At 39.4% G+C, this 14,533-nt stretch overlaps 1 protein-coding gene across 3 annotated transcripts in view; it reads left to right on the forward strand.

The window, feature by feature from the left end:
• Positions 1–1,820: 1,820 nt before the first annotated feature.
• frmpd3 (FERM and PDZ domain containing 3) overlaps positions 1,821–14,533 on the forward strand; it is a 100,978-nt gene continuing 88,265 nt past the window's right edge. For all 3 annotated transcript variants that reach the window (XM_028459833.1, XM_028459826.1, XM_028459827.1), the window contains exon 1: positions 1,821–2,317. The gene's annotated coding sequence lies outside the window, so the exon portion shown is untranslated. The remainder of the gene's footprint in view (positions 2,318–14,533) is intronic.

Genomic DNA, 14,533 nt, shown 5'->3' on the forward strand with positions numbered 1-14,533 from the left:
ATTTATGCACAGTAGAAAACTGACACCCAGCCTGATTAAACTGTCTTCTCATTCCAGTCACAGAATGCTAAAAGCACGACTGTCTGCAAGCCGAACATCCTGCCAGGAGAGGTTGTGTCACTCTTTCTAACAAGAAGAGGTCTATGAAAAAAAAATACAATGTTTTTCCGGCTTTTTTAGGAGTCAAACCAAGGTACTATGTATGGCTTGATTATTATTGTTGGAATATTGCCAACATCCCGACAATAATACATTACAAACTTCAGTACAAATTTTGTTTTTATGGAAACACTGAAAATGACAATAAAAAAAAACACTCATTGAAAAATGAGAAACCCTCTCCCATACATTTATTGCACATGCATAAATTGCATTTTCCTTTGGTGAGCTGTTTCATTGTGAAAGTAAATGTTTGTGGCATTTAATTGCTGTGGATTATACCTTAATTTTCTGACAAATGATTTATAAAAGCTCAGTAAGGTCACAAAAGTCAATCTTTGTGATGTGGATAATTTCATTTTCAAGTCTCCAGAAAAGCACCGTCTGTTCTCCCAAGAATGGCTTTCAATAAAGTCCATTTAGATGATACTTTGAGGAGTTAGATTATATGTCCCCGATCATGATTGGAGATCTGGGCTGCTGGGACACTAAAGCATTTTTATTAGACTTTTAGTCTTCTTTGGCATATTTATCATATATTCATCAGCATTGAGCACAATCCATAGAGTAGTGGGGGGGAATAAATGTTTTGCAAATGTCTCACCCAATTGTACTTCTTCACTATTTCAAAGGACTGTTTGGACACTCTTGTGTGGTCAAGCCCTCAGTCAGTCAGTTGATCTTTAGTTTGTATCTGTATCCTTTGTTTTAGACTTTGCTGGTTATTGTTTCTTTTTCCATTTTTGTTTTGAATTATGAATTATGAATTATCTTAATGTTGTGCAGACGATAGTATTTTTCTTTTTCTGGCTTTTTAAGAAAGAAGTTCCCCTCCAGGTGTGAAAATGTCCTTCCTTTAATGAAAGAAGAACAATTTCTTTTTTATCTGTTCTTATTTCTCTACGTTTTTTATCTGTTCTTATTTCTCTACGTTAGCTTCTTCGCCTCTTTGTAATTTGCAAAGCAGACTCGCGGAAAAAAAAAACGCGTTGCTCTGTCAGTGAATGTGATTCCAGCACTTCACCTCTTTTTTCTCATTTTGATTCCCTCACTTTCTTGTTTCTCTTTGTAATCATGTTGCCAACCTCTTTATCTCTTATTTATTAAGGATCTCTGAGAATTGTGTTTATTAATCCCACCTCTCTTGTCTTTCCTCTCCTGGTAGTGTGATATATCACTCTTGTGGTCGTTCTGGGAGCCACGCTGCCTGTTTGGGCCATAGGTTCTTGGCTCTGTTGACACATTAATAGCCCAAGGAGTTCTTGAGCTCTGGTCGTGTGTCTGATTGACGGTACCAAGTTATGAGGATCACTGCAGGAAATACTTAACATGTTCATTAGTGTAGATTAGAATATAGAATGCATCAATGCAGGTAGCACGGGACACTTGTAGAGCACAAATGTAGCATGCATACTTGCTTGAATACACATTCCAATTATGTGTCTTTCTCTTTTTGTTTTTCTCACACTGGCATACATGGGAGAAGAGATAATTTACTCACCATCTAATCCATGTATTAATGACTGACTGATACCAAAGGACGGAGCAGGTGGGATAATAACCTTTCCTTCAGTCTCCCTTACCATCATCCCTCCCCTCTGCTCATGCACATCTCCTCCTCTCTCTCACCCATCCCTCTCTCTCACACTGCCTCAGCATCCTGAAGTGCCCAGCAGAAAAAGCAGAGAGGGAATAGACTGTTTCCACACAAAGCAGAGAGAGGACCCAGCACTGATGCGCAAACACGCAGAAAACCTGCACATTCACATGCTAAGAAAGGAAAGGGGAGGTGAACAGAGATTCCAGCTGTAGCTTATCCGTTGGTGGCATTCAGACATGTAGAAGGAGGAGGTGTTCCATGTCCGTTTCAGCCCTCTAAGCACCTCCCCTCCCCCTGAACACTCGCTCCCTGGCTCTGCGGCTTCTGAAGGGTTGGCTGGAATGACCCGGTAGAAAGGGAGACACCAGACGATGTGCTGCATGGGACTGCTGGCTGGAAGAAGTGACTGATCTCTCATCCTTCCTCTCCAACATGCTGACAGACAGCAGCGCTCTGTGCTGCCCTACAGATGCATGCCCATGTAGGAGGGCAGAGATGTGGAGAGCAGGGGTCTTCTATTAGCACTGCCTAAGGAGAGGACCACCAGAGAGACACCAGGTAAGAGGCAGCACAGCTGTAACTGTTGTGATGCATTTTGATTTTACAATTGGCGCAGATGTAAAGGAATCAACTGCGTGTTGTCGGCGACGTACATTGCATCAACTATTTGATTCTCATCTGTGTTCAACTGTTGGTTTGATTACCTGCTAAAGGTTTTGCAGAGTGCGTCCTTTTCATATGTGTGTGACTCCAATGCTGCTGTGCTGCATGAGCATTGATTATAAGAGTGATGTGCCAGTAGTTGAAAGCGGCAGCAGCATAATAATGGAATATGTCTCCTGGAGGACATGCACTGATATCCATCAAAGGGGAATACGACCAGTGGTCTTAACACCAGGTTTGACGGGGGTTACAAAGGGAAGACAACTGAATCATGCAAACAAGACACAGTTTGATAAAAGTCATGTTTCATGTTATATATGAATGCTCATTGATTGGCTTTAGCTTTTTTGTTTTGGGAGAGATGGTAACAGTTTAGTCATTTCTGTCCCTGCCTCATTTGTGATTTCTATCTCCATCTCACCTACCACATCTAGCTAGTTTTCTACTGAAGTCATAAAGCTGTGTCAACCCACAGGAAAGCTGAGAGTACTTTTGTTGTAGTGGAAAAAAAACCTTGAGAATTAACATTCAAGGATGCTTTCTTAAGTTGAAGAGCAAGAAGAGCCCATGGGAGATTGTAATGGTGCTACATCAACACAGACAAGGTGGTGGATGAGTCTTTGGTCATCCACCCATTAATCCATCTATCTTACACACATCAAAAGATGCCTACGTAGCTTTTACAAGGTTGAATTAACCCATCTTTTATTTTCTGCACAGATTAACCCTTTGGTAAACCCCCAACAAGTGCCAAATATCCTCTTTGACAGATATTGGCAGTTATCTGGATCAGTGATCCTGATCATGGTACCATGATCACTCAAACTTTAAAGGCCCATTAATACCCATTAATAACGATAGAGTAGGTCCAAAAATATTGACATCCCAGTTTTTCGAAAAATTGCGGCGAAATGCCCAATCCGGATGAAACTCATTGGGGTAACTGAGGAACCAATGTCACATAACTAGGAATGGGAATTGATAAAAATTTAGTGATTTCGATTCCATTATCAATACTGCTTATCTATTTGATTCCTTACCGATTCTAATTGGGTGAGGGAATTAAATAATATAAATGGATTTGTTTGCTTTAACTCTTTATTATCTTATCTTTGTCCTTTTAATTTCATGCAGGGATATCAGCTCTCTTTTAATCCACCAGGTATAGATTGTTTTCACTGGATAATAATATATACAAAATATCTAAAATGAATGAATTATTATTATTATTATTATTATTATTATTATTATATTATATCATTATTATTATTATTATTATTATTATTATTATTATTATTATTATTATTATTATTATTATATTATATTATATTATATTATATTATATTATTATTATTATTATTACAAGATATGACACATTTTGGCTACAACCATTTGAGAATATTTACAGTGCTCCTTTTGAACTTGGACAACTTGATCCAAAAGTAATTCAGACATAAAACAAATAATTCTTCTGTAAAAAAGAACATATTAACCAAAAATACAGCTGCACTTATTGATATGTATTTAATAGGTAAAGCTTTAGTTTGGCCTTTGTTTACATTTTTATAAATGGACCTACAGAGATGCCGTCCCCATTGTTACGTGTGTGTGTGAACGTGTGAAAGAAGACAATGATCAGTACCAGTCCGTCTCCCATGTCTTATTACTTGTTATGAGGACATAAACTGGCGACTGGGTGTGTGTTCTTGCTGAAGTCTGTTGTTTTCGGAAGAAAAGTATTTGCAAGAAGCACTTTAGCGCGAGTGTACAGAACCCAGAAGTGACTAGCGTAGCAACAGAGACGCTACAAACAGCATGGAGGACAGCACAGCTGCGGGTGGAGGAGGTGGATTCTCCGCGGTGGACAGTAAACAACTATATGGGAGGAGGAGCTTCACTTAGTGCTAGCATAAACACATTATGCAGGACCTGGAAGAGTTTATCGTCAAGTATTTGCAACGTAAGAGGAACCGATAAGCGGGATTGACAGGCAGGCAAACAAACGATTCAGAGGAATTGGATTACAGGGAACCAGTTCTCAAAAAGAACCTGTTTTCAATTCCCATCCCTACACATAACTGAGTCAATTTTCATATGATATGAATTTATGAAATTTCACCAATGATGAGAGAGAGGGATTTTTTCCAATTTTTCAAACTGATTCAGAATAAAGTATTTCACTCCTGATCCTCTCCAAAATGTGATGGGATCATCTATGGCGTAAGGTCTATCATTGCTTAAAATGTTCTCAAAATCTGTTACATTAAGTACTTTTAAACCTGCTGACAGACAAACAAACAAACAAAATGAACACTGGGGAAATCTAATAGTGTAAATACACACATTTAGAAAGAAGATGCTTCTCAAAATGATGTTACTGTCCAATTGTCAAATGACGATTGTTATTGTAGCCAGCAAAGCTAGATCCACAACTTCTTCCAGTAGATGCTTTTCCCCCAGAGCTCTAATAATACATTTTACATGACTTTAAAATGGTTACAGTGGTCTAGTTTTTCTGGGGAAGTGGACGACTGGGACAGCAGCAGCCCTAAAGTGCATTTCAGTGATTGGCTCAGGGTGAACGTGCTTAAGCAGCGGTGCCTGTGGCTGAGAGAGATGAGCTGTCCAGTGCTGTTGCATGGAGCATACATCACTGGAGGTGCTGTTGTGGACCCAGGAGGAATCAACAAAAAGAAATCCATTACTTAGATGACCAGGCTGCTCTGATCCCATCATGCTACTGGGCAGGTAGTAGAGATAGTAGAGAGGCAAATGGACAAAATTGGAGCCCAGAGAAAGGTCGGCTGCCAAACAGGAAGGAAAAACTCTGTTTGATGCCATCATTCATCCCAGGGAAGGTACATTCAGCATCAGCTATCAATATTTTTGGATCATACAGCATTTTTCATATTGAGGTATGGCTGATTTAAATGGCTTTTTATCAATACCAAATAATAACATCTATCTAAATGTCACCCAAGTCACAGTTATTGCACTGGATAGGACATCTGGGGATTTGATTAACAAATGAAAAGACTTTAGTCAGGGGAAATTCTTCCGCTTCTCCTCTGGACAAAATATAGGTGCATGTTTAATGTTTAAGTTTTCAGGACTGTTAATATATATTCAGATTCATACTTGTAGACTATAGAAGGTTTTGTTTACTTGAATTGCATTTACCTAAAGCTATGCAAATTAGTAAAAAGGACTGGTTTGATGCAGGATTTAGCCTCATTTTGTCTTAATGTCCATTCAACCCTAAAATACAGCTGTTTATTCTATGTGAAATCCTATCAGGTTAGAGCAAAAGTGTCCCCAAGGTCGAAGGGAAGAACAAATGAGCAAACCTTTGCTTAAATGCCAAGATTCTGACTTACCTTCATGAAATATCATAAATACTCTATCCCCAGCAGACAATCTTGGACATACCTCTGAAATCCCATCATCACCCAAACATGGAAGTTTGAGCCAAATGCTACGAGAGCCTCTGGGCAAAGCTGCCGGCTCTTTTGAGGCACATAAAAGCACAGCATAAAAACAGATTTGGCACAAGATAAAAGCAACAGATTACACCAATTACAGCAGAGGGCATTTAAATGAGAAGGGCAACGTGCACTTTTGGAGTCCATCGAACAATTTATGCTGGTAGTTAGGCACAAGTGGGTAGCTCTGCATGAAAGCCACACTAGCATGCTCAGAGAGGCACATAAACAAGCCCACACACTTCTGTTAAACAAAATCTGCTATCTAAATAGTGAAAATGTCTTGATTTCAAGTAGAAATTGGTGCAAGTCACATGATCTTTTGTCAATTGAAAGAGTTTGTGTTCACCAACAGGAAGTGTGTTTTTCCATCCATCCATACATTTCCAGACACACTTGTTCCTGTTTTACAGGGTTGCGGGGGTCTGCTGGTGCCTATCTCTGCTCACACTGGGCACTAGGCGGTGGTACAGGGCGCCAATCCATTGCAGGGCAACAGACACAACCAACCACTCACACACATTCACTCCTACGGGCAATTTAGAGACTCCAATCAACCTAACAGTCATGTTATTGGATTGTGGGAGGAAGCCGGAGTACCCGGAAAAAAACCCATGTAGCACGTAGAGAACATGCAATCTCCACACAGAAGGGACCCAAGTGTCCACCCCAGGACTTTCTTGCTGTGAGGTGGACGTGCTAACCACTAAGCCACTGTGTGCCCTAAATTTTTTATTTTTTCCATTTGTAGCTTACATCTGCTCATGTGAGTTTTAAAGGTTCATCGTTAAAAATTATTTTGGCTGGAAATGCTTTGCAATTAGTGACTGTTACAATATGTTTTAACATTTAATTATTTCAAAGTGAATTTTGATCATAATTTGGACATTTCTTCTTGATAACTTAGCCCAATAGCTAAGCAAGTAAGAGTATTGTAACAAATTTACATGATTTCTAGCACTAATATTGAAGTTTAAAAAGTAACTACCACAAGGTTTTGGCTGACTTGCATCTTGGCTGAAAATTTTTCAAAAATGCCTTGATTGTTAGTTAAGACACACCCAGTCTATACTACAAAATATTCAAAGAACAATCTACTGTATGTTATGTTAACTACCTACTCAATACTCACTTTACCTCTCTATTCTCAATTCTACTCACCATAGATTGCAGAGTTCACAGCTGCTAGTTTTTTATAGGAGGGGCGTGGCCAACAGTGCTGTTTTGTGACTTAAAGGTAGGGTAGGCGATTTTCAAAAGCTAGCATGATTTTGAATGTAGCTTCCCTGACGGCTCCTCCTTTAGCCCCCTCGCCCCTCCCCTCTGTGTTCCGTCTTACTCACATGCATGAGCACAGCTGCTGCAGAAGAGGAGCTCAGCTCATCGCTTGTACTGTGTAGAAACTTTGTTGTCTCATGTCTCATATTCAGCAGTAAGTAAACGATAAACTTTATCATTACATATTTTAAAAAACATGACCAAAAACTCTACTTTAACTCTGTCAGCAGTGACGCGCTTTCAGTGTGAGCTTGTGCATGTGAGGGGTCGAGAACGAGCAGGGAGACATTATTTTTTATGGAAATGTACCCACATCTGTGGGTAAGGTCATTTTTGTGTGTGCGAAGCACTTCAAGGATGACTGCTTCAGCAACCTCCACCAGTATAAAGAAGGATTTGCCGAAAGACTTTGTCTGATTGAGGGTTCAATTCCTTCTATCGTTGGAGAAGACGAACAAAGCACTTCGGTAAGCTGTAAATAACGCTAAAAAGTGTGATGATAAGACGTCCCTGTCATTGTTTTGTTAGCATTAGCAGTTGCACCGTCTTCAGACTTCATATGTTAGCGCTGTGTGCTCGTTTTAGATCCTTGATGATATGGCCTACGTGATTTATTTTAAGTCTAAAGTTTTCATTAGTCATTTCATTTTGCCGTTTTTGTCTTTGAAAAGACTGTATTAAAATGCATTTCGTGACGTTAGCTTGGCGCTAGCGTTAGCTCGGTGCTAGCGTTAGCTCGGTGCTTGTGTTAGCTCACTTGTTAGGGTTCTACAGGTTCATCATCTTCATTTTCATCTCGCTCCACCGGGTCAGACTCTGGCTCAAACATGTAAGGCTGGATGGACAAGTCTTCTGTTGTTGACATTTTGTAAATAACCTCTGAATAAAAAGTTTATGCGCCGCAACATAGCCGTATCTCTTCTATCAAACTACAAAAATGGCCGAGCAGGGTGGAGTTGAACCGAGTGTCACCTGAAGAGGGGGCGGGGTATGGAGTGTCTCATTTGCATTTAAAGAGACCGCACCAAAACGACTTGCTCTCAGACGCACATCAGAAAAGGGGTAGAAAAGGGGTCTGTGGAGCTATAATAATGAGGAATTCAGACCCAAACATTGCAGTTCTACTTTATATAGACCACAACTGTATGATTTATATGTAAAAAGGAAGGATTTAAAACCATGATATGTCCCCTTTAAGCAGAAAAAGTGGTTTTGGGGTTTAGTTACTCAGTTTTTAAAATGTTTACTGTTTTTTTTAGCCCAAATAAAAAGTATGTGCCCTGTGATGGTCTGGTGCCCGATCCAGGGTGTACCACTCCACCTACCGAGTGCTTGTTTAGGGTTTGGAGATAAATATCATCAGAACCCTGGAACCCTGAACAGGAATATGTGGGTCAAAAGATAAATAAATGGATAAAAGGTCTATATGAACTCGTTTTTTGTTTGGTGATGAGCAGGTTCATTCAAAACAAAGGCAACTTTCATTTTTAAAAATACTTTTGAGGACCCCCAGATCTATTTACTTGCAATGACCCAGAGATCGCTGGACCACAGGTTGGGAACCAGTGCTTTGTGTATTTTATGATACTACTATATCTGGTTTCCAGGGAAACAGTTTGCATTTCTGACAAATGGACTTCATGATTCACTGTCGATGTATAGACAGATAAACAGTTCTCTCTCTCTTTTCTTTCTCTGTTTTTCTGTCACCCCTGACAAACAGCTGTTTCTGGATTTACATCTGAAGGCCAATCCATACAAGCTAAAAACAAAACATGGGAAACAGCCACAGAACTAAACCAGCAGTGTTGCTGGGAGCAATACATTTCAGAGTAACGACATGCATATTAATTGGTGTTTTGTGCCAGAACATTTAGGAAGATCATTAGAGCTTTGAGGAGGAGCAGTGCAGTGTGAAGCCATTACTCATCTTACCTTGTATTAAGTGGGGGAGAGAATAAGCAAACATTTGCAGCAAAAGTGGGACTAAAACTTAACTGTAACAAGTGTGTGCTGTCCCTGGCAGTCAAAGCTCTGTGTCTGCCAGGAAATGTATCCTGAAGTTTCTTTTCAAACAGGAGTGGGCTTTTAAATGTTATAGTATGGCACTTATTTTGGCATCCTCCCAAGAATGTGCTGTGTTTGGAATTTATAATAATGATTAATATTTATGTCAAAACATATTTTCCTCATGATTGATTAAAATTTGTCAACACATCGGACCTATTAAAAAACAACATACCAAAAAGGATGAATGACTTTTCTAAAAACATAAGGGGTGTTTTTGCATTCACCCTGCCACAAAAATTCCACCTTTCATACACATTGTACTATTGTTAGGCTTTCACTGAATTGAGTTGATAATAAATAAACAAATCAAAGCTGCATCACTCTCTGGAGCGCTGCCAATAGTTTAAAATCCACCTGTTAGCATACAAAGCTCTAGATGAAAGCTCCTGTGTATCTTAAAGACCTGTTAGTGCCGTATTGTCTGGGCAGAATACTCCATTTTCAGTTTGTTTGTATACTGAAATTTCCTTAAGTGTCTAGAAGTAGAACAGGATGCAGAGCTCCTTGTCTTTGGAACCAGCTCCCAGTCTTAGTATGGGAGGCTGCTACTCTCTCCCCCTTTAAAGCTAAACTCAAAACCTACTTATTTGCTGAAGCGTATACCGTATAATAGTGATAACCTAACCACTAGGAACAAAGCCCTAAACTTAAAAATAGGAACTAAAATTAACATTATATACGTAGTAGAACACCAACATCATAATGAAACACAATTCACCATCTACACATAGCTCTAATGGGCTGCAATGGGTGAAGTCCAATTAGACAAAGTTGTGCCAGGTTGTAGCCAACCCCCCACTTCTGAACCTCGTTGTATACCCATCACATTGCTCACACTGCTTACACACCATTTACACTGATGTCCACCCCATATTCATTCTCATTCCACTGTATTCCTGTATCATGTTTTTCTGCAGTCAGTGCCTTCTCCTCGCCCTTCTCTCTCTTCTCTGTTCCAGGTGTTTTGAAGCTGGAGATGACAGTTCTTGATCTGTGGTTCACGGCTCAACTAGTCTGGGACACTCTGATGTTCTATCTCTCTATCCTGTTCGATTCCTCCTTCTGTCCACTAACCCCAACCAGTAGAGGCAGATGGCTGCCACCTCTGAACCTGGTACTGCTGGAGATTTCTTCCTGTTAAAAGGGAGTTGTTTCTTCCCACTGTCGCTAAAAGCTTGTTCATGGGGATCTTCTTAGGTTTATTCCTTCTTGTTATTAATTTTAAATTTTGGTAGCGCTTTGAGATGACTTTGTTTTAATTTGCGCTATATAAATGAAGTTGAATTGAATTGAAATAAATCTACCACACTGATGGAGCGCCAACCAGTGATCCTTAATGCATTCAAATTCGACACTCTAATGGTTTATATACTGAGAAGGTAAACGTTATTCCTGAAAGATGTAACTCCTCTCTGTAAAGCGTATTCAGCTGATCTATGTGAAAAATGGCGAAGACTCCACTCGTCGTTATTTTAAAAATATGTTTTTTTTTCTTTTTTTGCTTTTAGTTGACTTGATTATGAGATTAATACTACACATGGTTCTCTTACTCACACACACACACACGCACACACTCTTTGTTATTACTCAACACAAACACACGTGTATACTTTGTACACAAAGCTGAAGGCTATGAAATTAATTATTTTGTTAACAAAGGTTTCATAGTCTGTTTTTGTTACAATGGGGCTTTGAAAGGCAGCTGGAAAAAGTACTGAAGCATTTCATGGTCAGGCATGACCAATCTTCCTTATCTGTGTGTGTGCAAGTACTTCTGCAGCTACTGTACATCACAAACAGGCATCAAGTAGAAATTATCACACGAGGTTTGCTTCTATTGTCAACAACAAAAACAAAGAGGGTACATGGGCTGTGATTTGTGTGCTCTTCAGTAGCCTGCAGACAACTGGTCTGAGACAGGTTTAGCAAACAGCAATGAGACATAGCCTTAGAGACAGACTGTTGAGCAATAAGGACATGGATGATGTAGACTTAACCTATAGCCATCAGGTCTTTTTTTGTTTGTTTTTTTTCATGGTGGTCGAAATGTGTAGAAACTCAGAGTGAACTAAATATTTTAATACAGCTCGTGTTTCTGAAATTAGATATAATTACTTAATATTTGAAAAGAATATAATGGATTTCTCTTACTCACTCAAGCTTTCATTCACTCGCACCCAGACCTTCCACCTTTGCTTCCTTCATGTCAGTCCCTCATCTGCTGCCAGGACAACTCAATCCATCATTGACCTCTTATGACACGTGTTAAAAATAAGTCAAATCTGGCCCTTTAAAACATCCAAATCGGCCCGCAAGAGAAAGCTGAAAAGACGTAAAAACATGAATTATTGTCTAAATTACCAAAAATTTAAACGGATCAAACTATTGGCCCCCCAAACTAAAATGAGTTTGACACCCCTATTTTATGGTGTTTTGCGGTACATGTCACTAAGACTTTAAAGGTGCAGTCTGCAATATTGAAAGCGTGATTTCACTTTGCAAGACCTCCACGAAGAGACATGAAAGCATCTGATTGTTTTTTTGCATTCGGACCAAATAGCAGGCATTGATCAGTTTTTAACAGGATTCTAGCTGCGAGAGGACTAATTATTTTTGTTATTTTTTCTGAATACACAATGTCTTGACTCCTCTCAGGATGGAAGGATCCTTTCAACCAGAATAACATTAAGTTTCTGAATGGCATTGTGGACTCCCCTTTAACAGAAGATCCTTTTGGTCATAGGTGCTCAATTCCAGTTTTAGCCACACCTAACTGTTAAAGGGGATTGAAAATACCCTAAACGTACTAGATATATCTCAGGTCAAGTATTAGTTTAGATTCAACACCTTCAACTTTTTATTGTGTTGATGAAACAAATCCTACACAGTTTTTGAACAAACCTTACCCAATTTTTGCTCTAAAAAGGTCGGCAATATTGGTCTGCAGCAATACTGTGGACTATATTTTGTATTGGCAGGTGAGTGTTTTAAAGATGCGTTCACAAAATGAACATTGTTACCAGGGTTGATCTGGAACCAAAATTCAGCCCTGGAATTTTCTGTCCAGACCAGCCCACTACATTATCAGAGGACACCACGTAGAAGCCGTTATTTGCTCTACAATTCTGTTACATTGCTCATTTACCATCACAGCTCGAGCATTGACCTGTTCAGCAATCTGAGGAAATATAGTTCATCTATTGGATAAACCTCACGGGTGCACCACATGCATCAGAGAGCCTTCGCCCCCTCATGACCCCAACATTTTTCTTACCTTAAACAAATGTATAATTAATACTTAAAGCTGCTAGCTGGGAACACTAAAAAGAGGATAGATGATGATGGAAAAATATGTTTGACATCGGGCAAGGCAAGGCAAATTTATTTGCATAGCGTATTTCATACACCAGGCAACTCAATGTGCTTTACATAAACAAAAAGTGCAACAGAAAATATTCAACAGCTTAAAAATTAATTAGAACATTAAAATCAGCAGCAAAAATATTTAAAAGCATCAGTAAAAACATTTAAAATCATCAATAAACACAATACATCAACAATAATATTAACAAAAATCTCCCTCTCAATCAAACGCAGTAGAGAAAAAAAGTGCCTTTCACTTTAATTAAAAAAAGTTCACATTAGATGCTGACTTCAGCTCTGCTGGCAGTTTGTTCCACTTCTTTGCAGCATAACAACTAAAAGCAGCATCACCATGTTTACTGTGAGCTCTGGGCTCCACTAGCTGACCTGTGTCCATAGATCTGAGAGACCTGCTGGGTTCATACCTGACTAACATCTCACTGATGTATTCTGGACCAAACCCATTCACAGATTTATACACCAGCAGCAGAACATTAAAGTCTATTCTGAGGCTGCCAGTGTAAAGGCTTTAAAACTGGAGTAATGTGTTCAGAGTTCTTTGTTCTAGTTAAGACTCGCTGTAGCTGTTTTAGCTGTTAGAAGACCATTACAATAGTCCAGTCTGCTGGAGATAAAAGCATGGACCAGTTTCTCCTGATCTTTCTGAGCCATTAAAGCTTTCACTTCAGAGATGTTCTTTAGGTGGTAGAAGGCTGTTTTTGACTACTGAATGTCAGATTTGGTTTCGGACTTGGTCTTTAGCTTTTAAAGATTGAGACTCAAGAGTCTCAATGACAGTCTGTGTCTCTCTCACACACACACACACCAATTTTTGTCTTTAGGGCCCATTTCTATTAGACCATCTCTCACAATTGAATTGTTTTTCATGTGGAAGCTGTCAAGCTGTTATTGCATTCACGATCACCAAGGGCTCTATTCTCCCGTCTGGACTGAAGCGTTTTTTTGCATGCGTGCAGTTACGCGTTTCTCGCCTGCGCGTATTTTCTGGTCCAGGCGCCTGACACGCCCACCGCATTTCGTAGACGGCATGAAGAAGAGAAGAAGATCTCTGGTTGCATGTAAATACATGCAACTAGGATTGGGCTGCTCAGAGCCGCAATATAAGTGATGGTGTCACGCCAAGAGCTCAGGGCAGCAGTCCGATCCTTGTTGCCTGTATTTACATGCAACCGGAGCTCTTCTTCTGTTCTTCATGCCATCTATGAAACAGCAGAGTTGGAACTGTCGCCCCCTGCGGTCACAGATTTTTTTCGGCTCACGGATTTTGTTTATCAAATTCTGGTAAACAAAAGAGGTTTACATTGACTTTTTTTTTTTAACTTTTAGAGCATCCTAAAGCAGCACAAGTTGTCATTTTGACTGAAAAAGCAGCGAAATGATCCTGAATGCCTTCACTCCTATAAACCTTAATGGGCTGAAAGGAGCAATTTGCATCATCAATGAAGTCATTTCAACATGGCGGTGCACAGGGTAAAGTAGTCCCAGTTTTAAAAGGTTATAAAACGAATATGGTGCCAAAATAATGTTTTGTTCGGCATAGATCTTCTAATAAGGACATTTCAAAGGTTTTAGGCTACATTTGTAAAAACAGTGGAGGATGCCTTTAAACACATCCCATCTTTTTGACTGTGTCTTGATATAATTCTAACATAAAGTGACAACAGTGTGCTCTAACAGCAAGGCTGTGGTTTGACAAACCTGGAGCAGAGTAACTGTAGACTAAGGATTGTGAAAATGATGATTTTCTCTGCAACAGTAAAAAAAAATGCATTGCATGTAAAGTAATTTTCAATTTCAAGAAAAGCTGCAGAAAGAAACCAAAAAGGAACAAACACTGCTCACTGTTGGTGGTTCAAACAAACATTTCCATATGAAACTTTTTAACATCTAACACAAT

The sequence above is a fragment of the Gouania willdenowi genome, chromosome 10 (assembly GCF_900634775.1).
Source record: "Gouania willdenowi chromosome 10, fGouWil2.1, whole genome shotgun sequence".
Lineage (NCBI taxonomy): Eukaryota > Metazoa > Chordata > Actinopteri > Blenniiformes > Gobiesocidae > Gouania > Gouania willdenowi.